The 17,831-nt window shown below is 38.2% G+C and overlaps 1 long non-coding RNA gene across 1 annotated transcript in view; it reads left to right on the forward strand.

Annotated features, from left to right (window-relative positions):
* The window catches only part of LOC311069195, an 81,123-nt gene extending 77,814 nt beyond the window's left edge, over positions 1 to 3,309 (forward strand). Inside the window, exon 3 of the long non-coding RNA XR_014603496.1 lies at positions 2,624 to 3,309. This is a non-coding gene — a long non-coding RNA (uncharacterized lncRNA). The remainder of the gene's footprint in view (positions 1 to 2,623) is intronic.
* The last annotated feature ends 14,522 nt before the right edge of the window (positions 3,310 to 17,831 follow it).

Consider the following 17,831-nt stretch of genomic DNA (forward strand, 5'->3'; position numbering starts at 1 on the left):
GTGGGATTATTTCATTAAGGCGTGTCAGAACCTGAATTTTAAATCAGAACCTCCACCTCTTGTCTGTCTTAAGGCTAACCCTTTCTCTCTCCATTATCCCCCAGTTAAATCCACAGAGTTAAAGGTCAGGCCAGGCACAGGGGAGTCGCTTCATGGCAGTGTTAAAGCGCCGCCTTTATGCAAGCCAAGCTCAATGAGGAACCCCGGGCCCCTGTGCCGCCGAGTGGGCAACCGCCAGAGAAGGAGGTCACATACATATTCATCAAATCGGACATGCACATGTAAACTGCTTTTAATAGGCTTTGACAGCAGAAGTTGTGCTTGCCAAACGTGCGCGCATCAAAGTTAGATCACACGGTGGGTGACCCACTGATAGGGCGGCCCATCTTAACTCATGCCCAGACCCACTTCCTCGAGCATTATTGGAGTCTTTTAACTTTTAGCAGCTTAAGGTCAAAATGTAGTCAGCGTAATGCTAAATATTGACTCTGCAGAGAACACATTCCCACAGTGCATTGCAACTAGGTCAAAGAAATAATCAATTCAAGATGGTAGACTAAGCAAGGGAAGTGTTGATTATACATTACAGTAAATACAGTTATTTTGATACCAAAATGTATTGCTAAATTGTATTACTTATTGGAGTTTGTGGTGTTAGCTTAGCAACATGCTAACAGTAAACACTACTAAAATCAATTGTGTGATGCTCAGAGTTACTGCCTATGTAGTGTTCCAAATCAGTCGCTTATGAGGTGCCATTCCAGTTACACTCTTATAAATAAAGGTTTCAAAGGGGGGTTTCACAGTGATGCCTTAGAAAAAACATTTTTGGTTCTCCAAAGAACCTTTCAGTTAACTCTTTCCCCGCCATTGATGGAAATTTCTGGCTTTCTGTGTTTCTGTGTTATACTGTTATATGGTAGGGGGCGCTATTACACATCTTCTGAAAGAGTACTGAATCTCCTGATCAAAACACAGGTGAAGAAGAAGCAGAAAAAAGAGATAGCACATGTTATATGCATATGTAAAATTACATGATCATCAACAATAAATGGCATAGAAATCCAAACTGCCTAATGTTACCGAATGAAATGTCGACCCAGGACGAGGTATGTACAAACTTTGGCGGTGTTGATGGACTCAATCTACTCCATATATGTTTTGATCATTGTTCTGAACCCAGTCTGGATGTAGTCTTTGACAAAAATGCATTTTTCTCAACGTTTTGCTCAATATGTTGCTTTTTTATGAAAGTGAACCACATTCAAGTGTTGATGAAAAAAAGAGAATGCATTAAGCTAGAATAAAAAGGAGAGGCTCTGTTCTGCTTTGCAATATATATATATATTGCATGTTCAGATATTCATACAACAAAATATTCTGGGGGCCATGAAACTTTTGTGAAAATGATCAAAAATGCTGGCTGTGGCAAAAAAAAAAAAAAAAAACGCTGGAGGAGAAAGAGTTAACAGTTCTTTAGTAAAAAAAAAAAAAAAGTATGCGAAGAACATTTGAATAATCTAAAGAACACTTTCCCACTATAAAGAACCTTTTGTGCAATGGAAAGATTTAATGGATGTTATAGGTTCTTCATGGTTCCATCAATGCCAACAAAAAACTGTGTTTTTAAGAGTGTGGCTGCCTATGTAGTCGGCGTACAAAAAAACAGCTTGCTGTTTTAGGCTTTGGAACACAGCCAGTGTAATTCTTAATTTAGTTGTCTACCTGCTATTACTTTGCGGTGCATTGTGCATGTCGAGGCATTCTCAGTCTGATGTTTTCGCCAGTTAATCTGAACGAAGCATCAAATCGGAGAGCCTTCAAACTTCCCCCAAATAACACTAGAATTATTGTAAAAGCTCTCTGGTAATTGGATCAGATGAGGCAGATAATCAAGACTGAAGTTTTTTTGTTTGTTTTCCCTTTTTGGCCAAGCCGTGCAGTTGCGTTACAGCCTCCTGTTCGGCATTTCAAAGATGAGGGAAGAAAAAGCCTTTGACGTGACACTCAAAACCCAGTGAGCTGCCAGCATTGACAATGCTAGCGTGCTCGCTGTCTCGCCATCATAAAGCAGTTTGTTGATGGGTTACCTGCCCTAGTCTGTCTGGTGCGGGACCGGTAATACAATCTGTCTCATTCAAACAAGAGGAGACTGCCCGCAGGCATCGTACCATGCCCTTAATCACGACAAAAGCTAAGATGGGACTTAGATAGCACATCAGCCTTCCCTCAGATTGCTAATTATGATATCATTTTTCAGCCACGGAGGCTGGAATGGGCAGTTCTCTGGTGGAAGAAGATATTCCGTGCTCCGAGGGAGTCTAGGAGAACAAGTTTACGGTCTCCAGCCGTGTCGTGTGCTGCAAATTATCCTTTCAGCGTAACCTGCATTTGCCACTCGCAGTCGGCAATAGTCCTCAATCTCCGTAAGAAGCACTCGAGCCCAGGCGTATTTTAGCTGGCTTCACATGCGGCGCGAGGCTCAAAAAACTCCCTGGAAGTGAGTCAGCCTCTGTAACACAAGCACTGAATCGGCCTTTGACAATGTAACCAATGTTGTTCTAAGAGGGCCCCCCTGAAAAAATGATTTAATCATTTTTCTCTTTCTCACTTATTTTCCCAGCATGGGAGCTGAGCAGCATTCCAAAACAGTGAGGGAAAGACATTACAGCAGCCATTTCCTGAGAGGAGGGGAGGAAAGCTCTTACAAGGCACTTCTTAATAGGATCGCCGAGCGCTGAGGCCTTAAGCAGACTACTCGTCTCCAAACATCTTCAGGGATAAAATACAACCTTGGGTTTAGTGTAAAATATATTTTCCACAGAATGTGTGGGAAGTGTGTGATTTTTCAATGTTAACAGCGCAGGTTTATAAATGCAGTGACTTTTTGACCGAATAATAGATTTGTTTGAGAAACCTGTATGGAAACAGTCATTATTTTTGCCATTCCGTTTGCCATTATAGTGCATAAATTGTTCTCATGTACTAAAAAAAAAAAAAGGGATAGTTTACCCAATCATGAAAATTGTGTTTACTCACCCTCATATCATCCCAAATCTGTCTGATTTTCTTCTGTGGAAGTCAATGGGGTCCAATGTTGTTTTAGCCCCTCTGTCAAAAGCACTTCTCCAAAACACTTTATTTAGTGTTTCATGGTAGAAAGAATATCAAGTCAAGACTAAAACTCATTACAAATGTCTGAGAACCAAGAATAAAACCCAATGGTCATGTCTCCAGCAGACATTCTCTCCACATTGAATGGAGAGGTAGGACAAGTTGTGCTGAACCTGTGTCTCTTTGGAAATAAAAAGCAGCCTTTGAGGTCCAGCAGCGTCTCTATTCTTCTTCAAGCACATGTATTGTCTTCTGATCCAACCTCCATCAATAGCTGACATCCACTTGAAATCTTTGAAGTAGTGTGTATATATGCCACAAGTGGTCTTCATGTTACAGTAGATCGCTTTCCCCCGTCCCATTACTTACAGGTTTGACGGGGCAACTTGCATTAGTGCTGCGCCGGTGTCAGGGTTTGAGTGGCACATTAATAGCGGCCCCTGCATGATACTTATTGTATTCAAATGACTGCAGAAACTGAGTACCTATACATTGTAATTATACACCCGATGTTGATGGACGACTCTGGTGTTTAAAGAGAAGAAGAATTTCCTTTGTAAATTAACACTGCTCTAATTGCATCGTCCTTAAAATAACTGGGGCACTGACCCTGGCCAGAAGAATCCAGCAGTGCGAACCTCGCACTGATTTAATCACTTTGCCCTTAATAACGTCTATTTTAAGAGCAGGGTAAGTGTGTTCCTTTGGAGGGTTTCCCAGATCTATCAGTCATAGAGATGGAACGGCTTAAACCCGAACAGGTTCAAATGCACAGCCAGATGGGTAAAAACTATAAATGCAATTTTTTTTTCATTTTTTTTTTTTTTCAGATAATGTAAGGTACATGGGTTAGTCCTGAGATGTCAACAAGTCTTGAGTCCCTCTAAAAAAAATAAAAAATAAAAAAATACATACACATGCATGCATAAATAAATAAAACCCCAAATTATATTTTACATAAATTAAAAGGAATTGTACAACATGTTAGTATGTTGGGTATTTATTAAGTATAAAAGTAATTGCAATCTAATGATAATCTTCTTTGACAATTATAAGAATTACAAAAAGAGAAAAGATAAAGGTAATTAGACAATGAGGAAGAAGCGTGTCATAAAAAAAAATAATGCAACAAAAATCTTAATGCGTATTTCAGTATAGTTTTTAGATTAAATTTTACAGAATAAAACTTATACTGATATAACGTTTTTGGTAATGATTATATTCTTTTAAGTTACTTTGACACCATATAAATGCATGGTACAATATATGGATATGGTAATTCAGTGCCTTGATATATTACCATTTTTTACTATCACATTCACTTAATGCACCATCAAAGTACTTTCTTGTAATGAAATGTGCGAGTCTTGAAGTGCAAAGAAGGAATGTGACCACATTCTTTGGCATAGTTAATGATTGTCCATTTTCAGAGCGGCTAGCAATAGCAAGTTAGCTTTGAAAGCGTGAGATCCCACCCACTGACCTGTACCACCTGACTGCTGCAGATTCATTTCACCGTTGATAGTGTTCCCATTCAAACGCATACATCCGAGTCATGAACCGCTCAGAGTAGAACATCGGCTGTGGTGCTCGGTGACTGACGTCTGTCTAACTCTGCATAGCATGAAGCACGGTGAAGTGTGATGTCTGCGCGAGCAGGAGTGCTGAGGTACGGAAATACATATGTTGACAGGCAGGTAGGACATCGTACCGGACCGGATGCAATGATTGGACGAATATTTTATAGTCCCACACCTTCCACAGATGATATATATACACATAAATAAATTTAGACCACTTAACTTAGTGATTGCTATCATGATGTGAAGAGACTATGTTTCTGGAACAAATCGCCTACCCTGCTTTTAATGGGCAAAGCTGATTTGTGTATTCATTCAGGATGTCTCATCTGTCTCTCCAACATTCTCTGTGTCTATCCTGTGCTCATATAACCTGCGTGATAATTCCATCAAACATCATTTATGTAAATGTAATTACTGGAGAAACATGATAGCTAGATGCAGGAAATTTATTGCTCAGAGGGGTTTGGCTCTAAACATTCAATTAAAATAATAAGTTTCGATTTAATCAAAACCTAATAAAATACAGAGGACAATCGGTCTACCGGTGAGGAGATGAGTTCCTCTCCAGAACTGAGATTCTGTGCCATGTAAACCGGGGTGTGCGCCAGGGGACCGTACCAGCTTTGGCCAAGTTCGACACCGATGATCTACAGCGGGAACCTCTGGATTCAGACGTACATCGAAGAAAAGACCCGAGCTCGGGTTTCATGCTCATTCCGTCCACCTGCGCTTGCTTTTGTCTCACAGCTTCAAAGCTGTTTTCATTTTTCTTAAGCCTCATAAAGGAATTATGTATCTCAATGTTGTCACAACACAAGAACTTTTGTGGCTAAGCAGCAAACATCACAGATGTAACTTGAAATTTGTGAGATATCTCTTCCCAAGCAAATTAAATAAACACAATTAAGCAAGCCAACTGGTACTGTAATTAAAGGAGAAACACACCATATTTACTTACTATTCCATACACCATTTCTGGATGTTTAACACGCCAGACTCGATGCTTACAGATGTGTTTCCAAGGTGATAAACCTTTCACTTTGGGAGGTGACGCGTGCTCAGACGCGGGGGTGCTTGATTCATGTTGTCATACGCAGATGTCTCAGAGGCAGAGACCTGAGAAAGAGGAGGGCATGCAGACCCCAACCCTCCCTGCTGACAATTTACCAGCACAGCACCGAGAGGTGAACCGTGCCACCTTTTTAATTACAATAGCTGTTTTTCATAGTATATGCAAACCAAAGCTTTGTAAGGTGATGAAACATCTGCAGAGTGAGAAGAGAAAAACTATTTATCAAGTTACCCCCTTGTCAAGCGCTCCCATATGTACCTTCCCAGGAGTCACTGCTGTGCTTTTACGCACGTAAGTTTTTCTGAGAAACAACAAAAACATCCATATTCAGTGTGCTTGGCTCTTTTATTTCATGACCCATGACTAATTATGTGCACTGTATTTAAAATCAAAAAACTGTATTGAAAAACATGCATACACATTAAGACACCAGCAATGTGGTAACATCTAATAGAGTTGGTTTTATTCAAGTCATAAAATATATCTTTTAATATGACTGAATCAGCCTGGCTCCTTTACGTTTCTGAAATAAAACTAATTTCAGCTACAAATAACTCCTTAACCTAGTGTAAAATAAATATACTAAAATGTATTTGAAATACGTTTATTTAATGCTAAGTATACTACAAATACATTTAAATATTCATGTACTTAATATAAATACCCTGCAATTATACTTTTAGTATAGTAAATTGGTATAATTAAAGTCTGCTAAATTTGAACAACTAATTTTGTACTTAATGCACTTCAGTCATCCGGAAATAGTCCTGAGGTCCAACTAAAGATATACTTAAGTATATCTGACTGTGCTAAAGTGGAACTATTGCAAGTATATTTTAGGTATACTTTAAATATATTGCGTTTAAAGACTGTTATTATACAAAAATAGTACAAAATGACAAATAGTGACATTAAACACATTTTAGGCTTAATATTAAGAAATAAAGAGGTACTCCAAATAAAGTTTAATTATAATATATCAGTAAGTATCAAGCTATATGTCAGTAAATATGTTAATGGATTTGTAGTATACTTTGTATGAAATAAATGTTTTTTTTTTCTTTCTTTTTTTTCACTAGGGTAGAGTCTCTTTTTTGAGAGGCATGTTTTGGTTAAGTTGTTAAAAAAAAAGAATGGCCTGTGTGACATTGTGATGTAACAAATAATTTATATATTTATAAATATTTGTGAATTCTTACAGTAGTGTGATTTCAAAAAAGTGCTTTTGGACCCATTTTGCATTTTTTCCCCCCTTTCCACTAAGGAAATAAGCTATTCTCATTCTTCTTGTTGAGGATAATGAGGCACTTTGTCCTAATTTCTTAAAATTCACATTTGAATTGCGTCTCAAAGGACAATTCATCTAAAATGCAAAAACATTCAATGTTTTATGAATACGGCGAGTCGTTTAGTAGTTTCTCCTCCTTTGCATTGTGTGTCTAATCCAGGAACATGACCTCATTTCTGTAGTTTTTATTCCCTGTGCTTCTTTGCAGCATTTTCCACATTTAGAGCACACCCAAAGCCCAGAGCGCACAGCTGAACACAAGGATCTGCAGCAACAAAAATGGTGCATGGTGGGTGAATCCCATTAAAATGATTTATTGATATTTTTGGGGGGATGTGTTCACTATTTATTGCACTTTTTGCTGTTTTAGGATGGAAAACGAACAAGAGATTTTGGTGTTCAGTTCTAAATAAAATGTGAATATTATCATACTAAATCAGCGGTTCCCAACTGGTGGGCCGCAAACCAAAAATGGGCCGTAGGCCTCTTCCTGTAGGGTCACGAACAGCAGGGAAAAACAATGCTATGTAAATAATAAAATGCAAATCACTACATAATTGTGTATATATATAGGATAGTAAAATAAAATTATCAGCCTATCAAGTCTTATCGAGTCTACAGCAGGCCTATCACTGAATGTGCTTCCTGTTCAGCACATCAGTGTTTCCCACAGAGTAAAACAGTCGTTTTCTTATTAATGATCATCATTTCCTGTCGCTTGTGTTCCAGTAACTTGAGTGCATCGCAATAACATTGATCTGAAGATCCTTTAGCCCAGCACTTGATCCCCTGGCCTGTGCTACTGATAGTCAAGCCATGTTTTATTCATCTCTAATTAACTATTTTCATTTCAGATCATGAAACTATACACCACAGGTGCGGGCATTGAACTTTGATCAAATCATATTTTCCCATCTCAGGTCTACATAGCACTGCATTATTTCCTTTTAAAATAATTTTTGAATTTAAGTGATTCTTCATTTGAATAGACTTAGTAAATCACACATTATAATGAAAAATATTACAAATCCATTACATTTTAAAACATATATTTTACCAATAACCAAACTATTATTTTTAGTCTAAATGACATGAATAATAATAATAATAATAAATATATAATTGTTTTGTCTTTTTGCACACAACCCATTAAACAGTAATGTTAATGAATGGCCATATGCAAATAACCTGATGTTGAATTATAAATTTTAAAAGTCTTTTGCATTACATCAGATCATTTCACTAACTTCTGTATCTTGCAAATATATTTGTAGTAAGTCATTACAGCACTGTTTCCCACACTGACCCAACCTAACCTCCTTTAAATAAAAAAAGGACAAATTTACAATGTAAAAATGTGAGCATCTGTTTTCATATCCAAGCCTGTAATACATATATTGTGTGTGTGTGTGTGGTCCTGGTAAACCCTACATTTTGGATATCCCCACAAAGATGTCAATATCTGAAATCCTTGTCCTTGTGGGGACATTTTTTGGTTCCCATGAGGAAAACAGCTTATAAATCATACTAAGTGATGTTTTTTGAAAATGTAAACATGCAGAAAGTTTTGTGTAATGGTAGGTTTAGGATTAGGGTTAGTGTAAGGGGAGAGAATATACAGTTTGTACAGTATAAAAACCATTACGCCTATGGAGAGTCCCCACAAAGTTAGCGAAACCGAGTGTCTGTGTGTGTGTGTGTGTGCGGGTGTGTGTGTGTGTGTGTGTGTGTGTGTGTGTGTGTGCGTGTGTGTGTGTGTGTGTGTGTGTCTCTCACATGTCCAGTGCCAATATTCTGTGAACTGCAGATGTCTCACAGGCTCATTGAGGTTTGACAGGCTGGGATGTTCATCAAAGCAGTAGGGAAGCCTCCATTTCATTTCCATCTCTCCACACATACTAATTACCGTGCCAACACTAATTAATTTACACCACCTTGCAAGTTATGAAACCTCTTCTCTTTTTTTTTCTTAAGAAAAATCATACCTGAATCTGAATCTGAGCTTCAGACAAAAATACAACCACAAAAACATCCCAGACCAGACCTTAAAATGTCCAGGATGCACGAATCTCAGTGCTCAGTTCTTCTGCATTTCGTCTCGGTTGACAGACAGGATCGGGTGTGTCTTGAAGCGGCGTGGGGTGACGGTGGACAACAGTAAGGCCTGTGTCATGTTGTGTCAGCAGTGAAGACGCACCATATTCCTGTTTTTAGCGAGCAGGTTCACAGCACAGCAGGAGAATGTGCACACAGTCTCCACCTATCACCCTCTTTCTCACACACACATATCATTAGCTACTACACTTTAAAGTAAACGGCGGCAAAAGGCGGCGAGTGCCTCAACACTTTAAATTCGATTTAGCTGTGCATGTGAAAATGCTCTTTGTGCACTTGAATAAATGAATGGGTAATTGTGCTGTCTGCGACGTTATAGAGGGGTTGATGGCAGCTCGACAAAGTCAATGTCGGAACGAGGTCGTTTTCGCATACGGTGTCGTTGTCTGCGTTAGTCTATCTGCGAGATCTATCCACACCTTCGCGGTCTAAATGCAGGCATCTTTTTGCGTCTGTGCCAAATCGCTGACATCGCAATTAATCACATCCTAATGAACATCCGCCTCCCACCCGTGTTGCGTCGGAGAGCTTAATGAGCTTAAGATTCGAGCGCGTTAGAAGGATAGTTTTCATTTACCCTCCTGTAAGCAGTGAAATAAATGATGCTGTGTTCACCGTGTTCTATTAAATTTCTCATGACCTCTTTTCAACGAGCCAAAGCCACAGCTCTGCGTTATGAGCCAAACAGGAGTGGTGAAAGGACGATGTTAGAGGCGCGGGTTGTTCGCCCAGTGACGCCCGGCATGTATGATTCAGTAGTGTGGTGTTAAACACACAGTTCTCCTCATACTGAGGCATCCGCAGTGGCTCCTATACAGGGAGACGGCTCCACTGTTGCCCAAATAAGGGGCTGTTGGTTGGCGAGGCCGTGTAACTCATGGGTGTTTATATCCTCTGATGTGGAGATGGTGTTACCTGTGACGGCTCATTTGCTGTATTTCATCCTGAAGTTCACTTCAAAGCGGTGCTGACGGCTGGAAAGTAAGGGAGTCACTGAGTGAGTTATGCTGAGGTATCAAAGCATCTCCCTTATAAACAGTGTGCTCATTTGTTTCTTTAATTCACTTTAAAATGGCGTAGTATGATGTGTCTGTTGGAATGGCTAGCCTGTTAAAGGAAAAGTTCACCCCAAAAGGCAAATCCAGTCATTATTTACTAACCATCATGGTTTTCCAAACCTTCTTTTATGCAACACCAGAGAAAATATTTTAAAGGAGCTTTGAACAATAGATTAAAATGACCTCAAAAGAACCAAACAATGTGATCCATATGACACATGCACTATATTCCAAATCTTTTGAAGCCATATGATAGGTTTGTGTGAGGAACAGACTGAAATGTAAGTGGTTATTGAATGAAAATGTCTCAAATCTCATTCATCATATTTGAACTGGTGCATTATGACTGAGGCTGGCCACATTGGACACGTCAAAGTGACAGGATTAAAGATTATTATTTTACAATAAATGACTGTAGTCAGAAATTTACAGTGAAATGAATGCATGATGGGTAATTTTCTTCTGAATTACTGTTAATCAACAGCAAAATGATGCTGACATCACAGTAATTTACTGCAATTTACGTTTTTTACTGTGAATTTACATTATAAAGTTGTTGTCACCATAATGATGATCAGTGTTCCATTTGCTTGGGATCTTGAACCTGGTATATTCCTATTCAAATTTCAGTCAGAAGTCAGAAGTGTGACAAATGAAAACATTTCTTAAAACGATGACAGGCTAGAATATAAAATAAGCTAATTGGCTGCTTTTAAGTCAGTCAAACTATACTATTATTTGCATTATTTCAGCATCAAGATTTACCAATATCTTATTTCAAATTCATAATTGTTTGCAGATGGATATTTCACAATAGCTGCTGAGATTTATCTTTGAAAGGTGTAACATCATCTTGCAACACAAGATTTTTGTTTAATTTCGCATCACCTAATTATGCACAGATGTCAATACTCAACAACAATGATGACTCTCAACAAATAATAATAATAATAAAGATAAATTCTGAACATCACAAAATAAACAAACAACACAAACTGCTTAAAGTGAACCATAAGTTCAGCAGCACAGATAAAACCAACAAGAATCAATAAACTCCACAGCATAATATAGTCATGCCACACTGCATGCTGGGTACCTTCATAGTACATATGCACTGTAGAAATACAGTATGATATTCCAAGAGTGCGGTTAGATGCACGAGAAGTCCTACTGTGTAAATACTGTGAAAGTCATGCAATTAGTAACCTGGAATATATTGTAATTTCACACTAAAATATTTTACAGTGTATGGGAACATGCTACATCAAGTTAATTGGAATTAACATCTGACATCATCACAGTGCTATCATGCAGCCATGAGCCCAAATATGTGATGGATTTTTAATAGATAAGATAGTAAACTATCTTTTATACTAACCATGATTCTAACAATTCTAACATATAAACCTTACTTCCCCTTTTAGGTCTAACATTCTAACAACTTTGGACAGAATGTACTAAAACGTTCTGTTCTTTGTCTATTTGTGTTATGGAAAATTCTCAAGTGACAAAATAAAAAATATACTGTCTGTATTATGTCTGTATATATTGAGTAATCAACTGAACTCTTGACCCTTTACAGTGTTTTTTTGATGATTCAAGATATTTTTGCTAATGCCAGTAACAGAGGGTAAAAAGGTGGAGGCTTGCTTTACCAATTGGGATTCTCTCTGAAATTTGATCGTCTGGCCTTGCTTCTTCTTGGGGGAGATTCTCTGATAATTGCTCGAGTACTCTCCCGGCCGTGATTAAAGCATTTAAAGGACATTTGCTGAAGTCTGTCTGTTTATTATTGCTGCGCAGAGAGTTAGAATAGTGGAACAAGTTATTTAGCGAAACACTGGAGACCTTAACAAGTGATAGTGCGGAGCAGGTTAAGAACACCAGAGACCTTATTCCCAAGTGATAGTGTTCAATAGGGGGCGAGACGTCTTAGGCGGGGTTAGATTGCGGCTTAGGTGTCAACCCGCGCGTTCAGAGGTAACTCAACTGAGTAAAATATTTTCAGGTGTCAAGGACACCAGGTTCAACCTAAGTCAGGTGCGAAATAGGGAAAAAAATCTACCACAATTACGATGTGCAGGGTCACACCTGCAGCGTTCTGATTCCATTTGAGAAGTGCTTTTCAAATTCTTTCCCATTAACTGATGCGAACAGGGCCGCAGGACTGCCAAAAGTTCTCCTTCCTCAAGTCAACAGAGCAAGGGTGCTGTCAGCTTATCTTGGGCTGGACTTCAATTCAAACTCGGGAGGGTTGGCCAGAAATACGCTCCTGTGTCAGGCTAAGAGAAATCTGAAGGGAGAAAAAACAGGTGTGAAATGTACAAATCTTTGACCTTCAGTGCCCTTGTGAATTTATTTAGATGAGATTTTGACAGTGTTGGAGCGATGCCGTGTGCTCTAAGCATATTAAACGGAGCTGCATGTGGCGGGAATCTTTCGTGGAATGGCAGCGCAACTCCTGAACTGCTATAATAACAAACGTCCATTACGTCAACTGATATGATGTATATACAATATGATTATTTTTTTTCTGTTAGACTGAAGTGACGCGTTGAACGTATAACTCCACTGACAATATGATTATTTTTTTTCTGTTAGACTGAAGTGACGCGTTGAACGTATAACTCCACTGACGTGAAAAGAAAAGCAAAGTTTACCTCACACAATAGACGGCTTTTAGTGAACCTGGCGGTCTTTTGGATTGTATGTCACAAAGCGCAGCAGTACGTCAGTCTTTTCCTCAAAGTATAATATTTTTATGTCCAGTCTCTATTGATTTTATATTTTTGTTATTCTCCAAAGATCATGAAGTGTGCCCTTTTCACAGATCGGGTTTTCTAATTATACACTGGTCATAACCAATTAGAAACCTTTCAAAAGCCTGATAACCTTTCGTGTATTTTCTGGTTAAGTTCAGCTTGATCTTGATGCCTGACAATTAAATTGGGCCCTTTCATTAATCTCAAGTTGTCGTCTCTGTTTATGCAGGTTGTGATGATGGGTGGGGGTTGAGTGTGTGTGTGTCTTTATAATTGCATCTGCCACCTCAAAGGCATTACCTCACAGTGTCCTTGAGATATTTTCTGAATTGCTTTGAAATGTTTTTAATGGCAAATCACAGGCACCGCAATTATGCCTCAATGCAGAATAATCATGATTGTTTTAAGGGCAGATCACTTTGAGGGATATTTCTTTTGAGGTTTTATGTGTATAGCTGGTTTCTCGATATTCCTAATGTGGTAATGGTGTTGACGTCATTTCTTTTCTTTTCACTCGCCTTTTTTAATCTCTCTACCTTCGCATTTTCCTTGCATTCATTTGATTTTCCACTTTCACAACGTATCTTCTTTCAGCTAAGCTGCCGTTCTTGACTTTGTAATGAGAGTGTACTTATAAAGTTAAGGGGAAAAATCTTCTTCCTTTTCGAACAGAGAGACTAGATAACCGTGCTAGGGGATGGGCCTCTCAGTTGCCTCTCTCAAGGGCTCATGGGTAATTATAAGCTTTCATCATTTGTCAGATCACCAGGTATTTCCTACATTAATCTTTTCTTGTGCCCTCCCACATCTTCTTGGATAGGTGCTCTAAGTGAGGAATAAGGTGAATGGGCATGACATACTGCCTGAGACGGATCTTCGACGGTGACCCCCCACCCCTCGTCCCAGCAGGAGGGGGGGATTCGTCCCTGTGCTCCGGGGCTGCTGCATGCTAATTTGACCTATTGTTTCAGGGTGACTGCTTTCTCAGTGCCTCCGAACAAAAGGCCTTTGCATGGATCTCTGTTTCGCCTTGTTTAATATTTACATTTGAATATTAGCCTGGCTCCAGCGCTAAGGATATCAAAGCTACTGTGAAGAAAGGCATTTTGCTCTCTGCTTTTGACTGGAGGATTTTGAGAAGGGATTTGTGTCGATGTTTTGAAGTTTGAGATGCTGCACGCATTCTCGTTAGCGCCAAAAGCTAGAACACAGAGAATATTTATTTGACAATGATTAATTGTAACGTATGAGTTCAAACCCATTTTGTATGTCAAATGTTGTTCCTTCTTAAAAATAAAGTCTGTCTGCACTAGTTTACACCCTAGCATAGAAGCATATTAATGATAAACTCAAGTTAATTATAAACGCTACACATTGCTACAGAATTTTTTAGTATATAACAAACCAACACATTCGTAACTATTTTACGTTTTGGTGATTTGGTGGCGAAATCGTATGAAATCATATAATCTCATTTGCACGTTTTTATATGATCTGCTTATGCTCCACTGAGGGTTAGGTTTGAGGGTATAGACTTTTAAAAAGTTGCTGACTTCAATTTTTAAGAACAATCATCTTGGATGTTTAAGTCATTTCAACTTAAAAAAAAAAAAAAAGCATTGAATCTTATATAAAGTAAAATATTTGAAAAAAGCTGAAAATTACTTAACTTATTTTGATGGGTTAAAGTAATGTAAAAACATATGTTGTCATATCTTATTGATCATATCATTTATTTGCTTTTTTTTCTAAAAGCAGCACAATTTTGAGAAAAAATCGTAAAAAATTCATGCAAACGAATTCACGAAAAGTAAAATAGTTACGTTTTCTCGTGAGATCAGGCTGAAAAAACTGTATTAAAGCTAAACTGTGTCATTTCTGTTCCACTAGCATCAGCAAACAGAACTAGAAACAAATTTCCTGAGTTTACCTCCACATTGTCAGCCATTGGTCAACCAAGATAGTCCCGCCCACAATCTCACAGCATTGGTTGTTGCTATGTTGGGCCAGTTGTGAAGCTCAAAACAGAACAACCAATTTAAACACTTTATTTTCGATGGTCCACTTTAGACATTCTACTATAAGTAACTTTGCAACTACATGTCAACTAACTCGCATTAGAGTATTAGTAGACTGTCTGCTTAATATCTGCTAACACTTTATGGTAATGTTCCCCCAACAGACATTCTACTGACTATAAGTAACTTTGCAACTACATGTCGACTTATTCTACTAACTCAAAGCCCTAACACCTAACAGTCGACTAATACTCTAATGAGAGTTAGTTGACATGTAGTTGCAAAGTTACTTATAGTTAGTAGAGTCTCTAAAGTGGACCATCAAAATAAATTGTAACCACAAAAACTATTACAATCTAAATGAGAAAACCAATGATTCCAACAAAATCTATGGTAACACTTTATTTTAAGGTGACATAATTACACATTAGTACATGTACTTACTATAGTAACAACAGTAAACCATACAAAATTACAAGTAACTAACCCTAAACCAAGCCCTAACCCCAACTGTAACTCTATGTAGTTAATTAATATTACTCAGTAATTATTTGAGTAAGTACAATGTAACTACATCACCTTAAAATAAACTGTAACCAAATATGTTAAAATAAACAGGAACACATACAGCATATCAAAAGTACACACTTTCCCATTTGAAAACTGATTTCAAGTGCTTTAAATCAGTCTTTCTATTCTAATAATGGCTCTTGAAGAAGATGAACCGTGTGCATGGCTGAAGGAATCTGACAACCAAGTCTCATCTAAGGTTAGTTACCCACAGCACAGCCCCCTCGCACAAGCCCCATGTTAATTAACACAAACTCCATGCATCCGCCGTGGACAGTACAGTAACCCTGCGCCATGTGATTGCGGTGAGGACGGCCGACCAATCCCGAATCAGAATGTGTGCGTCTGGCTCCTTTAGGCCAGTGGGGAAGGAAAGGAGACGTCTCGTAATTAGGAGACATCCACTATAGATACGTCTGCTGTCAGGATGGGTGCACGAGGGTGGCGTGTGCCGTGGAGAGGAGTGTGTCGAGGCCTCGCTGAAGCGTCATTTCTGGAACGCGTCCCGAGGAGACATATTCGTGGCAGGTTGCTGTGCGGTAATTGGAGATTTCTGGTGATTAAAATTCTTTTTTTTTTTTTGCATTCTCTCGCATCTGCATAGCCATGGGAGAGCCCTGGAGCTGTGCGTCTGTGGGTTTGGGACATGTCTGAAGAATGGGTCACTTACTCTCCCCCTCCCGTCTTTTATTTTCCTCCTGAACGAGCGGAGCAAGACCAGACTTGCTGTTGCATCTGAGGGCGGATAAGGGTCAGAGGTCACTTGTAATGGCTTGTAATGGCAGAACTGTAAGAGAGCACCGGGTGCCGATCCACTTCACTTCACTCCCCGTTCTTTATGCCCACTGCCCTTCTCACACAAATGACCTGGGATGGGCCTGCACTCACTAATGGAGCGTTTGTGTGTGTGTCCATGTTTCTAAGTGAAATATAGGAAGCCCAGATATTTCAGCTGATGATCAAAGTTTTATGGCTACTTCTTTGTTTCCACCTTTTTGATGGTCCACTTTAGACATTCTAATAACTATAAGTATCTTTGCAACTACATGTACATGTAAAGTTACTCATAGTCAGTAGAGTGTCTGTAGGAGAGCATCAAAATAAAGTGTTAGTAGATATCAAGGAGACTCTGCTAATACTCTAATGTCGGTGTATGAATGAGTGAGTGAATGGGTGAATGTGAGGCAATGTAAAGCGCTTTGGTGGCCATAGGTCTGTGAAAGCGCTATATAAATGCAGTCCATTTACCATTTTTTAATGTCTGATAGTTCACATGCAGATGCAAAGTAAGTCATTGATCAAAAATACAGTAAAATATTGTGAAATATTTTTACAATTTAAAATAACTGTTTTCCATTTGAATATATTGTAAAATGCAATTTATTCCTGGTATGCAAAGCTGAATTTTAAGCGTCATTACTCCAGTCTTCAGTGTCACATGATCCTTCAGAAATCATTCTAGTGTAATGATTTGATGATCAAGAAACATTTCTTATCATTATCAGTGTTGAAAACAGTTGTGCCGCTTAATTTTTGTGGAAACCATATGTGTGCGATATAAACTATAATATAGTTGTATGTAAGATGCATGTCTAGATGTTGTTGAAAATAATTCCAATGAAATTATTTTACTTGTTGCACCAGTTGTAACAATTGGAAATCTTTTTGAGTCGTCCAGTTGTGTTGGATGACATTTGTTCAACAAACAGCGTGAGTTTGTAACGAGACCTGTTTAGTCAAGCAGTGAAAAAAAATTCAGTTATTGAAAATTATTGAACTAGTCAATTCATTTTTGCAATTTGTCTTGTAGTCACTTCACACATAACAGTTTTATTACTCAATTCACTAAAAATGTTTGAAAATAGGAACATGTTGTAACATGTAAAAATGTGTAATAATAACATGTTAATTAATTATTAGGTAACACTTTAGTTTGGGGTCCAATTCTCACTATTAACTAGTTGCTTATTAGCATGCATATTACTAGGATGTTGTCTGTTTATTAGTACTTAATTTAACCTCAATTTAACAGTCGGAGTTAATCGTGAGATTTGGACCCTAATCTAAAGTGTAACCAATTATTATAAATATATTTTATTTAATTATTTAATTCATCATCAATTATTTTAATTTATTAATTGACATGACACAGGCAGAATCTGAAGATTACACAACAAAATAACCACAGAGGTGTGAATTACTGTGTCATCATAACAGTTGCAAATGTCAGTTAAGTCAAATTTATTTGTAC

The sequence above is a fragment of the Abramis brama genome (assembly GCF_963993115.1).
Source record: "Abramis brama genome assembly, chromosome: 19".
Classification (NCBI taxonomy): domain Eukaryota; kingdom Metazoa; phylum Chordata; class Actinopteri; order Cypriniformes; family Leuciscidae; genus Abramis; species Abramis brama.